At 42.9% G+C, this 22008-nt stretch overlaps 1 protein-coding gene across 1 annotated transcript in view; it reads left to right on the top strand.

Annotated features, from left to right (window-relative positions):
- Positions 1-17898: 17898 nt before the first annotated feature.
- LOC126101008 (alpha-tocopherol transfer protein-like) overlaps positions 17899-22008 on the top strand; it is a 73392-nt gene continuing 69282 nt past the window's right edge. Inside the window, exon 1 of the mRNA XM_049911674.1 lies at positions 17899-18034. The gene's annotated coding sequence lies outside the window, so the exon portion shown is untranslated. The remainder of the gene's footprint in view (positions 18035-22008) is intronic.

Below are 22008 nucleotides of genomic sequence, written 5' to 3'. Positions count from 1 at the left end.
AGCCGTAGAATATATAGCATGGCGTAAATAAAACATGAAAAATGTTTGTGGGCAAAATTTAATGTCTGATAGGTATATAATACAGAGGTTTGATACAGCACAAGTAAAGACAAGACTCAGAAAGGTTATTTAAACAGCAAACTAGGGCTTAAAGCAATGTATGACGCCATTTATGGTAACGTAGATAGGAAGCAAATGCAATATGTCTTGCTAAGTTTCTCTCAGGGTGTCAAGGCTCTAGGAAGGAGGATTGCTATGAGCCACAAGCCTAACAGGTTTCAAGTGGGTAAGTCGAGATGGCCAATCCTCCCGCCACATTGCGTACTGTTCAAAAATTAGACGTTTATTAAGCGCACCACTCCCATTTGATCAAGAAGCTGACACAGATAGGAGTGGAAAAATTATGTAAACGCCACGAACACAGTGAACTACGACGCCTGATTCGATGTAGGAAAATTTTTGGAATTCAAAACTGCTAACAGTCATCTCGTACCGTGTGGCTTTCAGGTGAAAGTAACACCATACTTTCTGTAAAATAATAGCAAGTGCAGGTAACTACGATGGAGATAAGCAGCGATCACGCACCTTTTCTCAAAAGTAAGCCACAAAGTCTCAATAATATCGAGATCTAATGACTGTGGTGGACAGGGGAGATGGGATAATTCATCCTCGTACTTACAAAACCATCCTGAACGAAGCTAACTGTGTAAACAGGTGCCTTATCGTCCTGCAGCACTATTAGGGGAAAAACATTGTACCCTGGCATAGATCTGGACAGAGAAAATGGTCACAAAATCCTTGGCACTAGTACGACCTTCCAGAAATATTATGGCTTCGGTACCAGTTCCTGTTACGGGCATTTGAATCGCTGATGAATGGTTCTGTAATTAATTCAAGGTCACCCTGCAAGTCCATATTTATGGACCCCCCTTTGTGTTGTTTTGTTACTGATAAGGTTAACGAGTGCGACATTCAGTCCTGCAGCGCCTTTTGTAGCTATCGTCCGCTTACACTGAAGCGCCAAAGAAATGGTGTAGGCAAGCGTATTCAAATACAGAGATATATAAACAGACAGAATACGGAGCTGCGATCGCCAACGAATATACATGACAATAAGTGTCTGGCGCAGTTGATAGATCGGTTACTACTGCTACAATGGCACCTTATCACGATTTGAGTATGAAAGGGTGTTAAAGTCGGTGTACGAGCGATGGGACACAGCATCTCCGAGGTAGCGATGAAGTGGGGATTTTCCCGTACGACAATTTCACGAGTGTACTGTGAATATCAGGAATCGGGTAAAACATGAAATCTCCGACATCGCTGCGGCCGGAAAGAGATCATGCAAGAACGGAACCAACTACGACTGAAGAGAAACAGAAGTGCAACCCTACCGCAAACTGCTGGACATTTCAGTGCTGTGCCATCAGCAAGTGTCACCGTGCGAACCACTTAACGAAACATCATCGATATGGTCTATCGGAGCCGAAGACCCACTCATGTACCCTTGATGACCGCGCGACATAAAGCGTTACGCCTCGCCTGGGCCCGTTAACGCCGGCATTGGACTGTTGATGACTGGAAAAATGTTGCCTGGTCGGAAGAGGCTCGTTTCAAATTTTATCAAATGGATGGATGTGTATGGAGACAACATCATGAAACCATGGACCGTGCATGTCAGCAGGGGAGTGTTCAAGCTGGTTGGAGCTGTGCTATGGTGTGGGGCGTGTGCAGTTCGAGTGATATGGGACCCCTGATACGTCTAGACGCGATTCTGACAAGTGTCACATGCGTTATCATCCTGCCTGATCACCTGCATCCATTCATGTCCATTGTGCACTCCGACAGACTTGGACAATTCCAGCAGGTCCATAATTGCTACAGATTGGCTCCAGGAACACTCTTCTGAGTTTAAATATTTCCGCTGGCTAACAAACTCCCCAGACATGAACATTATTGAGCGTAGCTCGGATGTCTTGCAACGTGCTGTTCAGAAGAGATCTCTGCCCCTCGTACTCTTATGGATTTATGGACAGTCCTGCAGGATTCATGGTGTAAATTCCCTCCGGCAGTACTTCCGACATTAGTCGAGACCACGCCACGTCGTGTTGCGGTGCGTGCTCGCAGGGGTTCTACACGATATTATGCAGGTGTCCCAGTTTCTTCGGATCTTCAGTGTATTTTCCTACAGCGTCCTCTTAACTTGCTATCTGTCAAGATCACTTTCGACCACGTTTTGACTCAACAGATGATGTTTTGTACAATCTCTGCATGCAGTATAAATCTTCGACATAGTGCCTTTTTAAATATCAAAGAGTTCGGTTTCCTTGCTTAAAGAAGCGTCCACTATACGACCACCAAAAATTAGCCGACAGTCGAATTCAGTTAGCTCCTACATATTGCACTAACTACTATACGGTATAAAATTCTCACCATGGCTGACGCTTGCGACGCAGTGAGAGCACCATACAGATTCTGTTCGTGCTCAAATAGAACAAAATAAGCTGCTGGTTTGGCTAGCATCTGCATTTATGTCCAAGTATGCACTTCTTGCCGTTTTTCCGAACTTTTGTAGAAGAGTGTTAACATGGTAGTACATTTTACAAAGTTCGTAGTTGCGCTTTACTAAGTATAATAGCGAGAAATCGAAGTTTCTAATACGCTCAGTATCGAAAAGTCACAGGATGATTCTGGATGTGATGTTCGTCGGCTGCTGGAGCCTGTTAGGAGCATTTGTATCCATACCATCCTGACTGAAATTGGTTCCTGATGCGACGAAATAAAAATAGGCAGCGATCTGGTCAAGAGCGGACCGTCGAATGTCCAGTACGGCTATGCTGAAGAGATTGGAAATCCGTTCGTCCGGCATCTGTGCTCCGCCTGCGCGGCGGTTTACATTAGTCGAACCATTGTCTCTGCTGCTCTGGAGACCCTCTAGCCTGTATTGACCTCTGAATTTCGAATTCTTCTGTAATCTCTGATATGCCGTGACGCATAGAAGTCGGCAAATGCAAAGCTACTACTCCTATTCAGAAAACTTTTATTAGAATCTCGATTTACAAGAGAAACTTAATCCCTTCGGCTGTCCAAAAGTAGTAACGCAAGCTGCCACATGTTCCTTTGATACTTGCCCTGCGGTATCGAAATGAGGAATCAAGTAACTAACGTAGCTCTCGTCTCACTCTTAGCCATGTTGCGTGCAATATCGACCACCTGGAATGTTTTTCAAACTTTATCAAGGCCTTAAATTCAACTGTTCAGCAGTTAGATCCCGGTAGTGGGATTCGACTGCACGAAGGCGAAAAGCCTTCCCAGAGACACACATATGCATAAAATTGGATCGGAAACTGACTGCACATCTATAGCTGTCGGGAGAACATGTAGATGATGTCCCAGTACTTCGTGAGAGGTAATATTTGAAAGGTAACTCTGACAAAAACTCTTAATTTTATCTAAATGATCGATAACCCACATCGAATACGTGACTTAATGTTAGATTAACAATAGCATCTGTATACTCCCTCATTTGTAGACGTCAAGATTAAGTGAAATCACAAGCAGGTACCACCGCAATGAAAGTTGGGAATGTATACAATAAGGGAGAATAATCCTGCGTTAATATTAAAACAGAAATACACAACTTAATAACAGAAACAAATAAGACACACTCAATATAATAACAGAAACAAATAAGACACACGTAATATGACAACAGAAACACAAAAAACTTCCTCTACCACTATTAATTCACACCGGAGCAAGAGGTCGTGCTAGCGAGGGCCTTAATTAATTAATTACGTAATTTTCATGATATTTGAAAATCTGTATGTAATTTGTGGTTCATTCTGCATCGAATTATTTATCCGATACATCAAAAAGTACTATGCACAATGTATTTTCGCTTTTTGCACACGTGACGATTGACCTGTACATGAAACCAAATGGTTCAAATGGCTCTGAGCACTATGGGACTCAACTGCTGTGGTCATAAGTCCCCTAGAACTTAGAACTACTTAAACCTAACTAACCTAAGGACATCACAACCATCCATGCCCGAGGCAGGATTCGAACCTGCGAACGTAGCGGTCGTGCGGTTCCAGACTGTAGCGCCTGTAACCGCTCGGCCACTCCGGCCGGCTGTACACGAAACCCTAACTCTTTAATAAAGGAACAAAATTCAGATCTCGCGATCGAAACAGGCAGGGCACTTCAAGACTATGAGAAGCAAACAAACTTGGCTATGCACGAGGCTTATTACTCGAAATCAACCTGCCTACACCAAGATACCAAATTTATATCAAAATTGTTCCCCTTACAAATTTAGAAAAGCACTGTTTTTAAACAGGTTCCAAGTTTTTCTCAAGTCAAGCAACACCATTTTTGATGGCTCAAAGTCCACGTTCCCATGAACAAAGAGAGAAATCTAATTCAAACATCTCCCATGAGAATCGCTAAAACAAGACCTCCACGATTCGGAACCAAAAACCTCCAGAATGCTTAATGAAGTTTATGAAGCAGTTTCCTTATCAAAATGAGTATCTATATTGTTGTTGTTGTTGTTGCGGTCTTCAGTCCTGAGACTGGTTTGATGCAGCTCTCCATGTTACTCTATCCTGTGCAAGCTTCTTCATCTCCCAGTACCTACTGCAGCCTACATCCTTCTGAATCTGCTTAGTGTATTCATCTCTTGGTCTCCCTCTACCATTTTTACCCTCCACGCTGTCCTCCAATACTAAATTGGTGATCCCTCGATGTCTCAGAACATGTCCTACCAACCGATTCCTTCTTCTAGTCAAGTTGTGCAACAAGCTCCTCTTCTCCCCAATTCTATTCAATACCTCCTCATTAGTTATGTGATCTAACCAACTAATCTTCAGCATTCTTCTGTAGCACCACAATTCGAAAGCTTCTATTCTCTTCTTGTCTAAACTATTTATCGTCCACGTTTCACTTCCATACATGGCTACACTCCATACAAATACTTTCAGAAACAACTTCCTGACATTTAAATCTATACTCGATGTTAACAAATTTTTCTTCTTCAGAAACGCTTTCCTTGCCATCGCCAGTCTACATTTTATATCCTCTCTAATTCGACCATCATCAGTTATTTTGCTCCCCAAATAACAAAACTCCTTTTCTACTCTAAGTGTCTCATTTCCTAATCTAATTCCCTCAGCATCACCCGACTTAATTCGACTACATTCCATTATCCTCGTTTTGCTTTTGTTGATGTTCATCTTATACCCTACTTTCAAGACACTGTCCATTCCGTTCAGCTGCTCTTCCAAGTCCTTTTCTGTCTCCGACAGAATTACAATGTCATCGGCGAACCTCAAAGTTTTTATTTCTTCTCCATGGATTATAATACCTACTCCGAACTTTTCTTTTGTTTCCTTTATTGCTTGCTCAATATACAGATTGAACAACATCGGGGATAGGCTACAACCCTGTCTCACTCCTTCCCAACCACTGCTTCCCTTTCATGCCCCTCGACTCTTATAACTGCCATCTGGTTTCTGTACAAATTGTAAATAGCCTTTCGCTCCCTGTATTTTACCCCTGCCACCTTCAGAATTTGAAAGAGAGTATTCCAATCAACATTGTCAAAAGCTTTCTCTAAGTCTACAAATGCTAGAAACGTAGGTTTGCCTTTCCTCAATCTTTCTTCTAAGATAAGTCGTAGGGTCAGTATTGCCTCACGTGTTCCAACATTTCTACGGAATCCAAACTGATCTTCTCCGAGGTCGGCTTCTATCAGTTTCTCCATTCGTCTGTAAAGAATTCGCGTTAGTATTTTGCAGCTGTAACTTATTAAACTGATAGTTCGGTAATTTTCACATCTGTCAACGCCTGCTTTCTTTGGGATTGGAATTATTATGTTCTTCTTGAAGTCTGAGGGAATTTCGCCTGTCTCATACATCTTGCTCACCAGATGCTAGAGTTTTGTCAGGACTGGCTCTCCCAAGGCTGTCAGTAGTTCTAATGGAAAGTTGTCTACTCCGGGGGCCTTGTTTCGACTCAGGTCTTTCAGTGCTCTGTCAAACTCTCTACGCAGTATCATATCTCCCATTACATCTTCATCTATATCCTCTTCCATTTCCATAATATTGTCCTCAAGTACGTCGCCCTTGTATATACCCTCTATATACTCCTTCCACCTTTCTGCTTTCCCATCTTTGCTTAGAACTGGATTTCTATCTGAGCTCTTTATATTCATACAAGTGGTTCTCCTTTCTCCAAAGGTCTCTTTAATTTTCCTGTAAGCAGTGTCTATTTTACCCCTAGTGAGATAAGCCTCCACATCCTTACATTTGTCCTCTAGCCATCCCAGCTTAGCCATTTTGAACTTCCTGTCGATCCCATTTTTGAGACGTTTGTATTCCTTTTTGCCTGCTTCATTTACTGCATTTTTATATTTTCTCCTTTCATCAATTAAATTCAATATTTCTTCTGTTACCCAAGGGTTTCTTCTATCCCTCGTCTTTTTACCTATTTGATCCTCTGCTGCCTTCACTATTTCATCCCTCAAGGCTACCCATTCTTCTTCTACTGTATTTCTTTCCCCCATTCCTGTCAATTGTTCCCTTACGCTCTCCCTGAAACTCTGTACAACCTCTGGTTCTTTCAGTTTATCCAGGTCCCATCTCCTTAAATTCCCACCTTTTTGCAGATTCTTCAGTTTTAATCTACCAATAGATTGTGGTCAGAGTTCGCATCTGCCCCTGGAAATGTTTTACAATTTAAAACCTGGTTCCTAAATCTCTGTCTTACCATTATATAGTCTATCTGATACCTTTTAGTATCTCCAGAGTTCTTCCATGTATACAACCTTCTTTCATGATTCTTGAACCAAGTGTTAGCTACGATTAAGTTATGTTCTGTGCAAAATTCTACCAGACGGATTCCTCTTTCATTTCTTAGCCCCAATCCATATTCACCTACTATGTTTCCTTCTCTCCCTTTTCCTACTGACGAATTCCAGTCACCCATGACTATTAAAATTTCGTCTCCATTCACTACCTGAATAATTTCTTTTATCTCATCATACTTTTCATCAATTTCTTAGTCATCTGCAGAGCTAGTTGGCATATAAACTTGTACTACTGTAGTAGGCGTGGGCTTTGTGTCTATCTTGGCCACAATATGCGTTCACTATGCTGTTTGTAGTAGCTTACACGCACTGCTATTTTTTTATTCATTATTAAACCTACTCCTGCATTACCCCTATTTGCTTTTGTATTTATAATCCTGTGTTCACCTGACCAAAAGTCTTGTTCCTCCTGCCACCGAACTTCACTAATTCCCACTATATATAACTTTAACCTATCCATTTCCCTTTTTAAATTTTCTAACGTACCTGTCCGATTAAGGGATCTGACATTCCACGTTCCGATCCGTAGAACACCAGTTTTCTTTCTCTTGATAACGACGTCCTCTTGAGTAGTCCCCGCTCGCAGATCCGAATGGGGGACTATTTTACCTCCGGAATATTTTACCCAAGAGTACGCCATTATCATTTAATCATACAGTAAGGCTGCATGCCCTCGGGAAAAATTACGGCTGTAGTTTCCCCTCGCTTTCAGCCATTCGAAGTACCAGCACAGCAAGGCCGTTTTGGTTAGTGTTACAAGGCCAGATCAGTCAATCATCCAGACTGTTGCCCCTACAACTACTGAAAAGGCTGCTGCCCCTCTTCAGGAACCACACGTTTGTCTGGCCTCTCAACAGATACCCCTCCGTTGTGGTTGCACCTACGGTACGGCTATCTGTATCGTTGAGGCACGCAAGCCTCCCCACCAACGGCAAGGTCAATGGTACATGGGGGCAGGGTATCTATATTGGTACAGCTTTGTATTTCAGTTAGTGAATGTATCTAAACTAACTGAAATACAAAGCTGTACCAACACATTTTCTGAAGAACAACATCCTTACCACACCAGTGCACGGACTAAGAGACGCATTTGCGGCAGCATGTGCGGGAGGACCGCGGTACGTTCTTTAAAAATAAATAGATAAATAATTAAATAAAAAAATAAAAAAATAAAAGGGCGAAAATCGCTATGATTTTCTGAGACTTTGCTTTGTCAACCCTCAAAAAGGCCAGTCAACGGCAGTTGCCACGAAAACCAGTCGTTTTACAAAATGGAGTTGGCGCTGTTCTCGTTGCCAGCTTTTCGGTGAGAAACTTATGGTAAAGCTTTGATTTGAAGATAAGCACGTAACTAGGCCTTTCTGGAGATTCTTAGCAAGTTTGTCACTACACTACCAGACAAAACAAGAGAGTCTGTCTCCCTTACTAATAGATTCGAACACACCCACACATTCATAATTGTAGAGTTTACTCTGGGATATGGAGTGGATGAGAAAATGTGGTGATTACACAAAATAAATATTATCGCACCGTACGTATTGTCTTCCCAATGGACTGTAAAACACAGAAAAATCATCTGCGCAACACGTGCACGTGCCTGGCAGACAAATCTCTATAAAAAGTGAAAGATAATCATCTTTCAACCTGCCTTTAGCAATGGTTAAAAATCGATCAGAAAGAACGTCAAATTAAAGTGAACATGGTGAGGACCGGAGGGAGGAGGTAAGCAATCAGTCTGCAGACGTTCACACGTCTATCGTGCAAGGAACATTTTTTAGCATCTTCTAAATACTTATAATCACATAGTAGTACACTTTAGCTTTGCTCATTTTCAGATTTATCTGAAATTGCTCCATGATGATCCAATCCGGTCATTAACACCGCCATAATTTCTGAAGAATGATATAATTAATCAGTCTTACAAGGGGAATTCCCCAGGGGTGTGATCGACCTTTTTATACCATCTATTCGGTGGTGTTGGTTAGACCCTCAGACGACATACCCAGGAGCCATTCACACGAATGGGCCCTCGTTTGCGAGAAATCGACGAAAGAGCCTTTCTTACGATACCATAAAGCCTTGAAAATAGTAATGGAACGACAACAGCGACGTAGCGTGGTGGGTAAGACACCTTCCTGACTTGCTGGAAGCTGAGAGCTCGAATCCCAAATGGTGCTTTCAAACTTCGCTTTTAAATATTTATTGGAACAACATTGATCATTATTTTCATTAATTTAATTCGTTTAGTTGTATTTTTTTATTTAAAATATTGTGGTACGTCGTTTCAATTATCGTATTAACTTCATTATTCGCTCGCAGTTTTTCTTCCTTCTGTCTTTATACAACTGGGATCTTTATGCAAGTCTTCTAAACTATTTTCATTCATCTGTCATGATATTTAAACATATAAAAACGTTACCTATCGATCATAAAGCAAAACACAAAAGTCCACTGATATTTACTGTTTAATGCTGTCAAAAACATTTTTTTCGTTACAAGGTCTACATTTCTTCTTAATACTCCCTACGCAAACATTTAAAACATTAATTCTTGTTCCACTACGGACAAAATAATGTAAAGGAAGATTTAAAAAAAGATGGGATGGTAGATAAAAAAATTCAAACAAAACTGAGAACAGAAACAATGAAAGCAATAACACAAACAGAAATATAAAGTGATAAAAAGGAAAAAAAATCTCAGTTAACACAAAAAAATAATCATATGCAAAAATATTCCAAATGAAAAAAGAACCATAGAAAGGAAAATATGAGAGCAAATAAAGAAGTTAATTCAAAGATCAAAATGATGCGTCGAAATTTTAAAATAAAGTGATAAACTGAATAATAACATTGGACGAAGTCATTTTGATATAGATTCAGAACTAAAAATTTGAGTGCACCTGCTAGTGTTCGAATGTAAAACCTCTAGCATGTCAAAAATAAATCATAACGACATTCTTATTTTTACTAACCCTCCTCAAAGGGAGATGTGGGGCAAAGTGGGCAATGGTCGCAACCCGAGGCCTTCCACCTAGCCCCGTTCCACCACCACCAGGAACCAAGGAAAGAATAGGGAACATGGAGTAGAGGTACAATGAACATCTATGGTTTATTTAATTATTTGCTTTTTTAAATTAACATTAATACCACCGGGAATAGCAGGAAACCGGCGTCGCAAGGAGGAGGGCGCAGCAAGACGTCAGACTCATTGAGACTTTCGCCGTATAGTTTTTCCGAGGAGAACATTCCGATGACAAGAGAATATATCGGTTCCAAGTGTGGAAGAGGCGGGCATCAACACTTCATGACAGGAATAGCCCAGTGCTGGGATGAATTAAGGAATGACTACAAAGGAAATTGGAGAAAAACTATTTGTATTTTACATTGCGGACAACTGCACAATGGCGTCATTAAGGAATTGCCAAAATTCAAGGATACTTTTCTCGTCATCAGCTAACAAGTAGTGTACCGCGCGTCCACAAATCCACCTCACAGAGCTATTCTTTGCTTGCGGGAAGTATCCCGTGTCGGGAAAGAGGAGCAGTTGAGAACGTATCTGATGAGGAGTCGTACAGGTAATTAGGAACAACATCTGTCGTACCAAGAAGCAGACACCTGTCGCCGATCTGCACACCAGGCGCTGCTCGTCTGTGTCCATAACATCACATCGAAACGCAACGGCATATCTGGGAGATGAATCCTGTGAAGATGTTACCGGCATATTTGCTTCCCATTGACAGTAAGATACCATGTAGACTGGACGTCAGTGGCAGGGCAAGGAGCGCACACCGATCGCCAAACGGCACGCCAATCGACGTGGGGAAGCTTGCCGCCAGCCACATTCGGTGCTTCTGAAGGAAACCGTAGATCGCCTTCGTGGATGCCAACTGCGCCGGCAGTATCATAATATGGACGTGGGTCAGTTCAAGGACAAAGTGGCTGAAGTAAGAGAAGTGCGGCGGGACTTCCGAAGGTTGGATAGGTGCTGAGAGGGAGTGTGGTACAATGGCCTCCAGCAATAGGCTGGTGAGGCACGTAGGACTACGGTGCCACAAAGTCATGTGAGAGCCAATGGAAAGGGCTACCGCTCTGTAGGGCACATGATACAGTCCTAAACCGTCCCTGCACCTCGGTAGTGTAAGGGTTTTGTACCTTATTTTGAACAACTAGCTGTGGCAGACAAACGAACCCAATGCCGCTAGCGTACGGTGGGCCGTGGATGGCGGAATAGGAAATGTCTGTGCCATGTGGGGGACATGTGACGTCAAATATACATTTACGTATTGTGTGCGTTGTAGAAGATCGGGTGCTTGTAAACGGTGATCTAAGAACCCAGATCGTAGTTGGGATTGGGAAGGTAGACGTCGGCAATTGCAGGCAGTTTTCCGCCGCAGATCACCTGCGAAATAGAGTCCTAAGCACCAGATAATATCACCTACACGCAAAGGAGCAGCAATGTCCGCAGGAAGACCGGTATCTATAGCCATGGCGCTCGATTTGCGGACGTTAAGCAGCTACCAGAAGCTTCGCCGTAGGTGGTAACCCATGCTAGTGACTCCCTGCCCTCAGCACCGCTACGAAGGACGATGACGAGATCGTCTGCATGTGCAATGCAGCTGAATACATGGTCACCGAGAGACATCCCAGAGGCGTTGACGTAGGCCGTACAGCAATGGTTCCATAGCGAATGCATACAACAGTGCACAGAGCGGGCAGAATTGACGCACTCATCGAAGGATCGAGATGGGAGGAGGAAGACGGCCATTGTAGAGTACACGAGAAGTAGCTCCACGTAGGAGACCCATTACGACATCGACGGTAATATCAGGGTAGCCCATACTGCGGAACACCCCTTCCAGGAAATCGTGATCGACGCGACCGAAATCCTGGCTGAAGTCAAGAGCTACTGCCCGATAGCGGCAGAGGGCAGTGCGGATGTTATTGAGACCTCCCAAAGAAGTTAGATCGGGGGAAATCACGTACCGAGCTGTTCGTTTAAGCAACTAACAGCCAGGAAAAGTCTTTGTACCGCTGTTGAGTAACGTCAACGGGCAGTAAGCGCTTATCTGTGAGATACCCCGAGACTTGTGGATGGGACTGAAGAAACCGTCGAGCAAAGCGTCTGAAACCAGCACGAAAGGTGACATAAGGTCCTGAAAAATTTCCGTCCACACTGGCGCCAGGAGGGAGCGAAACGCCCGACACAACTCCAGTGTGAGGCCGTCAGGGTCAGGCGATCTGTTCATAAAACCTACTTGGATAGCGTCATGGACCTCGTCCTCCGTGACATTAGCAATCAGATCCATCGTCGCATCCACGAGAACCGAGCCAAAGGAGAGTCTGGAGACCGCCGTAATGTTGGCAGGGTGATGACGTTGTTGAGAGTGCAACGTAACACAATGTGCATGGAGGGAAGACCCAGTATCCCGTTGGGTATCAAAACGCTGCCTATCATCAGTTGTAAGAACATTAATCAGATTCCTCCGGCGGTGGGGTCGTTCCTGTATCACATGATACATAGATGGACGCACTTGCACTTACCTGTCGTATCTTCGTGCCCTGACCATAGCTTCTTCATGGTGGTGGTGAGAGAGGAATGTGAGCTGTGCCTTAGCACGATTCACCGTCGCCTGACGCTCTGGCGAATATGGCATCATAGTTCATTCTCAGAGAATGATGAAACAGAGTTCCTGAGTTCGTCGTCGCCACGCTGCAACCTCCCTTCCATAACAAATCAAGGCCTTGTGGAGGGCAGGATTTGCACAGAGCACCTACCAAGACAGGGCAGACTGACAGACATGACGGCGTCTACAACAAGCTGTCCACGTGGTTTCGATGAGCTGCCGGCAGTCGGGTGAAGTAAGGTCGATCGTATTCAATTTCCATGAACCACGGCCGCGCCACATACTTTGAAGGTAGAGATTGATGGCGTGGATATATGGGTCATGGTCAGAGAACACAATGTATAAACTTCCTCAGCCTGTCCCCCACTGACAATATTATGGAAGATGTAAATATGTTCGAGGTGGCTGGAAGAATGGATAGTGAAATGCGTAAACTCCAGACGATCGCCGTGAACATGTTCCTAAGAATCCACAAGGTTGAGTTGCTGGAGAATGTCGCTAGATCTGCGCATGGAGAGTGACATGGTAGTTGGTCTTTGTGTTCCTGGGTGCAGTTGGAATCGCCTTTCACGATCGATGCATCCTGCAGACCCAGCAAAAGAGGCGTGACTGTCTCTGAGAAGAAACTGGAGCTATCACGTTGGTGACCCGAAGAACAAGGCGCATAGACATTGGCGATTCCGACGGCACTACAGTGAGAGACATACCTGTGGCATCAGGGAGATAGGTAAGTCCATCAACAGGGATACCGTTACCTAAGAGGATCGCCAGCCCACTATCAGTAGGGGAAGCATGAGAGACATGTGCTGTAAGACCATGGGGAGCACAGAAAGTTGCAACGAGCACCTCCTGAAGGAGAGCAATGTCAACGTCAGCAGCAAACAGAATTTCATGGAGTAAAGTCAGTTTGTGGTGTATGCGAATGGTGTTGACACTGACCGTGGATACGCGATAAATCTTGAAAGCTGCCATCGCCAGGAGGATGGGCGATTCAAACACGGGGGAAGCATAGGGAACTCCCTGTTAAACCCCCACGAAAGTGCACATCTCTGTGATAGGGAAGAAGTCGACCCCAGCGAGTGGGTCCATCGTTCTGTACAGCTCAAGAATCTCCATCCTCAGCATCGACGTCGGCGCCCAGGAAACAGACGTCTCACCAGGCTGGTCCAGTGGAACACTATCAGAGACGCGCCCACAGGTAGCGTCAGACACATAAAGGGGGAAGCCGCATCAGACACAGGCGGGGGAAGGTCAGTGTCCAGAGGTGGACGCTGACTGGAGATAGAGGCAGGGACGGACGTTGCATCGTCAGTTGTCAGGGCGTCAGAAGACAGCGGATTATTAGCAGCAGGGTCGTCATTCTGTGCATACTTCCGATGGGCGCAGTCATCAGAAGGCGTAGGTCGTTGTCTCCTCCGTTTCCTCTTCGACTGTTGCTTCCTGAAACGCTGTTCCGTGTCGTATGGCGGACGGCTATCGTCCGACATGTGGTCAGATGGCAGAAAAGCGGAGGTCGGTACAGCTCCGTGATCAACAACATTGAGGCCGGGACAGGACAGCTTGTGCCTGCTGACGGTCATCGTTCTTTTGCATTGCCTCCTGCAGTAGTTAAGGACTGGCGAAGCATCCATCGCGTCGTCGAGAGGAGTCGACGCCGGTAACGACTGACGCACAGGCGGGGGGGGGGGGGAGGGGGGGGGGAAGGTAGCAGGCAGCAGCGCCGGAGACGCGTGACACAGAGGGAAATCAGTGGTCGCCGCAGGAGGAACAACGTCTTCGATCGGCATTTGAACCAGACTACGTCGGAGACATACAGAACGGACATGGCCTTCCCGGCCACAACCTGAACAGGTGCACTGCTCGCCATCGTACAGGACGACAGCTCTGCGGCCGACAGTAACCAAGCAGGGGACCAAGTGTTTCGGTAGTTCAATTTTTATCTGACGGACATTATTGAGGACACGGTTTGTATCGAACGTCTTACACACCGCAGCAAGGTGGCTGACGATGATGCCATAAGGTTTAAACGCGGCCATCACAACGTCCGACGGTACCTCAAACGGGAGTTCGGAAACTCGCAACGTTCGGAGGCCAGATCAGTGTGATCAACCACGACAGTCCCTGTATATCCGTCAGAGTGTCGGAACTTGAGAGCATCAGCATGGCGCCGCACAACGTCGGACTCAGCAGCAGCTGCGTTTCCCTGATGGCAGCCGGCTGCTGTGGCCGAGCGGTTCTAGGAGCTTCAGTTCGGAACCGCGCGGTTACTACGGTCGCAGGTTCGAATCCTGCCCCGGGCATGGATGTGTGTGGTGTCCTTAGGTTAGTTAGGTTTAAGTGGTTCTAAGTCTAGGGGACTGACGACCTCAGATGTTAAGGTCCATAGTGCTTAGAGCCATTTGAACCATTTGAACCCTGATAGCAAACATTTGGATCACCGAAATACTGAATCGAGTTGATTTTAGTATCGGGCAGCAAACTCGAAGAGACTTTCGAGACTTCTTAACTCGGGAAGCCTACGGAGCCATATCTTCTGAAGAGTTTCCTGTCACGTGAATTTATATTCGATGTTAACAAAATTCATTTTTTCAAAAACGGTTTCTTACTATATAATGTTTATATCAGGCGAGAAACAACAGCCATTAAGTACTTTAGGAAATACATTTAGGCTATCAGCTGTTTTATTTAACCTATTTATCATCTATCGGTTTCAGTCTTGGACTATCATCACCGGACGTCTGACAACGTCGAAAGTGAAAAAAAGTAGATAAAGTGCAATGTATATGATAACTGGATTACTCAACGAAAATATGGGTGTAAAATCATATATGAATACTCACAAGGTGAAGCACATCAGTTTAAAACATGTCCCATTTTCCTTTTAAGCTGATATAACATCAAGGTTGTCACATTGAAACCAAACAACTACCGTAACCCGTCCTTGACGTATTAAAGAACATATCCCAAAGTGCTTTAAGTCAAATAGACAACGTGTCATAGAAGAACGAAACCAAAATAATGCTGCCAAAATTCCACATTAACGGCGTAATGTGAAAGATGGTACATTTGGAATACATAACCAAAATAACAAAGAACTTTTACATCATGAGCAAAACAAAAGACCCAACATCTTTACCAAACATGTTTGATAGACGGAAAACATGGGGAACAGTGACAGTGCAAGTTACAGGGAACGCAACAACAAAATAAAAGTGAAGTTCATATAGCACTGAAACCATATGCGTTAATAACAGTAAATACATAAAGGGTATTCATAGTGCAGGAATACTTAAGTTGCCCTAATAACACAGGCAAATAATTCAAAGAAACCTGTTGCTTGATTTGGTAAGACTACACTATCAGACACTACCTAGACATCAGGTTACACATCATCCTAATTAAATGTGGTGCTTGAAGTACGTCGTCTATATCCACTCATAGGTCGCCAATGCTGAACCAGCGTTACCATCATATATCGCACCACTGGAATGCTATGGACAATAAAAAATAAGTAATGTATTTACGGTACAAACATGATAAAATCTATTTCAAAACTAAGGATAAGTAAAATGGACGCAGTCAGATTATTTATAAAAAGGTCAGGCCATGAGTGTCATTAGTGTATAATACATTATGACCTTAACAAACGACAGTAGGTTATATATAACATTGGAAATACATATCAGGGCCATGTACAGAGTACAACATCATGTACACTTCTAAAATAGTTCGCATTCTAAGCCCAGCACGTAGACGAGAGGCATACAATAGCAAAATGCACAAACTAACAGGTTTGACATAATTAGAGACAGAATACACCATGTCCAACACCATCCTAAGGATGAGAGGCATATAATACTGAAATACATAGAGTAGCAGATTAGACATATTGAGTAACAATGCTCATCATTTATAAAAACATTGGCCGGCCGCAGTGGCCGAGCGGTTCTAGGCGCTACAGTCTGGAACCACGCGACCGCTACGGTCGCAAGTTCGAATCCTGCCTCGGGCGTGTATTTGTGTGATGTCCTTAGGTTAGTTAGTTCTAAGTTCTAGGGGACTGATGACCTCAGAAATTAAGTCCCATAATGCTCAGAACCATTTATAAAAACATGAATAACAGCGTAAGAACAACTTGCATAAAAAGATATCACAATGATCCACATTCTTAACTGAAAACCAAGTGTAATGGGCAGAATACTTCATACAATCATTAGATCTTTTAATTTGATTGTATGATAATGGAATGTAGTAAATTAAATCAGGTAACGCTGAGGAAATTAGAGATGCTAAACCTAATAGACCAGGTCTGCTACTTGGGAAGCAAAGTAACTGAACATGACCGAAGTGGAGAAGATATAAAATGTAGGCTGGCAATGGCAAGAGAAGCGTTTCTGTAGAGGAGAAATTCGTTAACATCGAATATAGAGGTAACTGCTAGGAGATCTTTTCTTAACGTATTTGTCCGGAGTGAAGCGATGTATGGAAGCGAAAAATCGACGATAAGCAATTTAGACAGGAGGAGAATAGAGGCTTTTGAAATTTGGGGCTAGACAAGGATGCTGAAGGTTACAAGGGTAGATAGTGTAACTAATGAGAAAGCACTGAATCAAACCGGTGAGACAAGAAATTTGTTGCACTACTTGACTGCAAGAGGAGATCGGCTGATAGGCACATTCCGAGACGTCAAGGGATCACCAATTTAGTACTGGAGGGGAGTTGAGGTGTAAGAATCGTAGAGAGAGACCAAGAGATGAATACAGTAAGCAAATTTAAAACTAAGTAGGTTACAGTAATTATTCGGAGATAACGAAGCTTGCCCACGTTAGAGAAGCAAGGAAACAAGACTTCGAACTGAAGGCAACAACAACAACAACGTTCAGAATTTCGAAGAGTGTATTTCACTCAATGTTGTCGATAGCTTTATAGGAGTGTATAAATGCCACTAACGGAGGTTTGACATTCTTAGTAACAGTATAACCTCGCGTGTTACTAAATTTCTCCGTGACTCTAAGTTATCGTTCTGAAGTCAGCTTCTGAAATCTTTCAACTCTTTCACAAATAATTCATGTCTCAGTTTGGGAATCACGTCTTCTTAAACAGATGGTTCAGTAATGTACACGCCTATGGCAGAAAATCTAGATCACGATCGCGCGACAGGGATAAGAACTCCGCTGGTCCCAAACAAGAGGCCGTTGCTTTAACCATTGTGGTGCATCCTTTGGTTTGAGTAGAGCAATAAAGAAGCACAAACGGAAAACTACCCGGAAAGAAACTCAAAGAGCTGAACTGCTACTCGTGACCACAGGTACTCAGCTTTATCCACACCGCGTCCTTGAGCTATGCCCCGGCTACATGCTAAGTGAAATGGCCGTGCGATAGCGGTGAGGCGGGAGCATTGATGGCAGGTCCCGATTGCGGCAGTGCTGGAGGGAGTCGATTGCCGATAACGGGCGCCGCCTGACAGCCTCACACCAGACGCGACACAAGGAGGCCTGGGAAGTGCGCCCGCTAGCTCCGACCGCCTGCAGACCGAGGTACGTCTTTGTGTTTTCAACGGCCAGCCTACAGCTCTGCTGTATGTGTTTCCCATCTTCTTCCCATTAACTGATATTTCATTCTCCCACCTTGGGAAAAGAGTGGCAGAAGTAGCGTAGCAGTTCTTCGCCTGTCCAAACTTAAAATTATTCGAAAACTTTTTAAAATCATTCGGTGGAGAATCAAATTTACACACACTAGTCATACTGCCTTAGAGAAACAAACTTACTGTCATTTAGTTCTTTAAATAATAATAATAAGTGGTTAAATAAGTGGAGCAAGCTTCAGACATGGTCAGATGCACATAACTGTAAGTCTACATAGTTGACGTCAAGCAGCTATAGAATTATGTTTTATGCTCAAGAAGTATGACATTTCTGGCGAACGAAAATCTCCTCTATAAAAATCAACTTCGATTCCGCAAAGAGAGATCTAGTGAAACACAGTTCGCTCTGTTCCTCCACGACATCCATAACGCTGTATTCTACGGAGTTTAGGTTGATGCCGTGTTCCTTGATTCTAGCAGAGCAGTTGACACCGCCCCGTACTGCTGTTTAGTAAAAAGTACACAAGATAACCGAGTATCGGATCAAATTTGCGACTTGATTCCAAACTTCCTTGTAGACAGAACTCAAAACGTCGCTCCTAACGGAACAAAATCGACATATGTAAATGCAATACCCGGAGTGCCCCAAAGGAGTGTGGCAGGACCGTTACTGCTTACAATATAGACAAATTATCTAGTAGAAAGCGTTGGATGGTTCAAATGGCTATGAGCACTATGCGACTTAACATCTGAGGTCATCAGTCCCCTACAACGTAGAACTACTTAAACCTAACTAACCTAAAGACATCACACACACACATGCCCGAGGCAGGATTCGAATCTGCGACCGTAGCAGTCGCGCGGTTCCGGACTGAAGCGCCTAGAACCGCTCGGCCACCACGGCCGGCGGAAAGCATTGGAAGCTCTTTCAGAATATTCACAGATGATGCGGTTGTTGATCAGAAAGTAACAAATTCAGAAGACAGTGTCGATTTTCAGAATGACTTATAGAAGATTGATGAATGGTGCGGGTTCTGATAGTTGACCCTGAACGTTAAAAATAAATGTAACGCATTTCGCATACATAGGAAAAGAAACCCACTACTGTATAGCTACACTATTGACGATAAATTGCTGGAAACAGCATCTACCGTAATATCTAGGAGTAATCATCTTTAAATGGAATCACCACATAAAACAAGTAGTAAGAAAAGCAGATGCCAGACAGAGATTCATAAGAAGAATCTTAAGGAAACATAACTCATCCACAAAGGAAGTGGCTTACAAGGCTCTTGTTGGACCGATTATTGAGTATTATTCATCAGTCTGGGATCCTTACCATGTAGGACTGATAGAAGAGATAGAGAAGATTCCGTGAAGACTGGTGTGTTTCGCCACAGATTCATTTTGTCAGCGCGAGAGTATTACAAATATGTTCAACAGACTAGAGTCACAGATAGTAGAAGAGAGGCGTTGCGCAGAACGCGGAGGTTTGTGTGTGTTGACCAGCGCGAAAGTTAACTCCGTCCCATCGCCAATATCCACGATATCAAGGACCAGCTACTACAGATAGGTGATTTCATCTCAACTCACAGTTCAGGAGTGAATGTGTCACATCGTTATTACAAAGTTTTCTTAAAGAAATGTGCGTTAAATTCCGCAAGACACTTCTCAATAACTAAAATATTTTGGTTTTCTGATGAGTTGTTAAGAGGATATAGACCTCTATAAAAGAGACTATTTGTGAAAATAAAAAACTGTAATAAAAAACTGCAAGTGATAGAGATATGAAATTACGTATTGTCAATAAAAGCTCTGTTCACGGACCTATCAGACATTATTGACATATATACACTTCTTAGCTTTTTCTCACCACTAATTTGGAAAAATAAAATACAGAAATTTGTAACTTGTAGCAAACTTCCAAATTATGTTTTGAAACTATAAGTAGTTAAAGAATCTTAACTATCTTGAGAAATGAAGAAGTGGGAAAACAGCTAACTGTCAGCTACGATATTAATGCCTGAAATTCTTAAACTATTAAAACATTTTCGCATAAAGATGAGATAATATGACATTTTTTATATTTTATAAATTATTTTCTCTAAATTCCCATTCTGAATATAGTAAATGTTGCATGTGTGTTACTTGGTCGTTGTACTTAGGCAGGTACAATCAGAGTGGGCAATATTTTGCGATGTACAATGTGAGAAATTTTTATGTTAGACCTAGCTGCTTCCAAGGTAAAAAAATCCTGGACACTTACAAATTTCAATTGATTGCTGATGTTTCGTAAATATAATACAAAATTGGTATATCTTAGTGAAAAAAATTATTTTACAGCCTTGAAAGTGAGTGGGAAAACAATTTTTCATTTTGTTCAAGCTTTTTGTCAAAACTATCTTTGTACATACATTACTCTGTTTCTGATATTATTCACTAATTTTTATCGCCTTTTATCATAATTTTACTTCTTTATGACATTCCATAAACTAAAATCGCATACGCTGTAACAATCAATACTGCACTGCTGAAAATAGTTCATTTGGTTTTTTTTTTCGTTCGAACTTGCATAGCCAAGGTGAATTTGCACACCGACAAGGACGTCCCAACAAGAGCAGTACTTGGGAAATTGGAACTACGTACTGATTTGTTGATGATGGCCATATGAAAGAATTCGATGGACCATGAGGTGTAATAAAGGAGAAGGATACATCTTGCACTGCATGAGAGACACAAATATTATTTGTCCCACCCACCACTGATTGTCATACACACAAGAAATGAATTTGTACGCAACAAAATTTTCTAAAGTATTTGTCCCACCCACCACTGATAGTCATACACACAAGAAATGAATTTGCACGCAACAAAATCTTCTAAAATAGACTGAAGTCTCTGCGTTTCACAGACGTAAAAGGCTCCATTTCGTTGAGAATTGTTCTTGCAATATATATGCCACTGTGGCGTGCAACCCACCATTGAGTTGACTGAATTCCCACCACTGGTTTCATAGCTGTACACTCTCGTCTCTTTTTTAAACGGAATTCCTCTTATGTACTTTCATTTGGAAATAAGAGTTTCGTGTTTTGCAGTAATTTTTATATTGTCTGTACAGATCCAATAGCATCTCTTATAGCATCAACAGTTTCCTAAAAGAGATTAAATCTTGTTGCAAGGTGTTTACAGATACCTCCTTCCTCATTACACTCGATTTACCCACGTCATGTTGCTGAAGATATCCAAATTTTTTTCTTAACTGCGGTACAGAGCTTTCCAAGTTTATAAAGCTGTAAGCGGTTTTTAAAATGAGATGTTGCACCATCAGTCACGTACAGATGTTTAGGAAATGTATGCCATTTAGGTGCTATTTCATCAATTATCATACTGGCAGCATAGCATGCATGTGCATTGTCATGAATGAAATCATAACGGACACTAAAAAAACAGAGTGATCTTCCAAGAAAGTGCTCAACACTTGTGAATATTGACACTTGTGATGTGTACCAGTGGTAACTTTGAACATCGTTTTGCAAAGCATCAGACCAGTTCTCAGGAAAGTGGAAATGAAGAACTAATGTGTCAGTATTCTGGGACGTGGCTGATTTTATTTCTGCTGTGGACTGTCTCTGAATCCTATGGATATGATGATGAGTTACTCCTGTCATGACCCAATGCCTTACCTTTGTAACAAACTTCCCCAGCTTCACTGTCTTCTTTACCAACTTTCCTCCCTCCTATAACGCATAGGTTACGTCACTGTCAGTATACTGAAGGTGTAATATCACTTTAGCACCAGGACACACTACACACTCCTGAAACCAACGTTTATCTTGCAGTTCTTGACGTACACGCAACAGCACCAGATCCATCTGTATGCACTTCTTCCCTGTGACACTACTTACGGTGAAACAAATAAGCTTCAAA

Source organism: Schistocerca cancellata, chromosome 9 (genome assembly GCF_023864275.1).
Source record: "Schistocerca cancellata isolate TAMUIC-IGC-003103 chromosome 9, iqSchCanc2.1, whole genome shotgun sequence".
Lineage (NCBI taxonomy): Eukaryota > Metazoa > Arthropoda > Insecta > Orthoptera > Acrididae > Schistocerca > Schistocerca cancellata.
The sequence above is the reverse complement of the archived record's forward strand: the minus strand, read 5'-3'. Positions and strand labels throughout refer to the sequence as shown.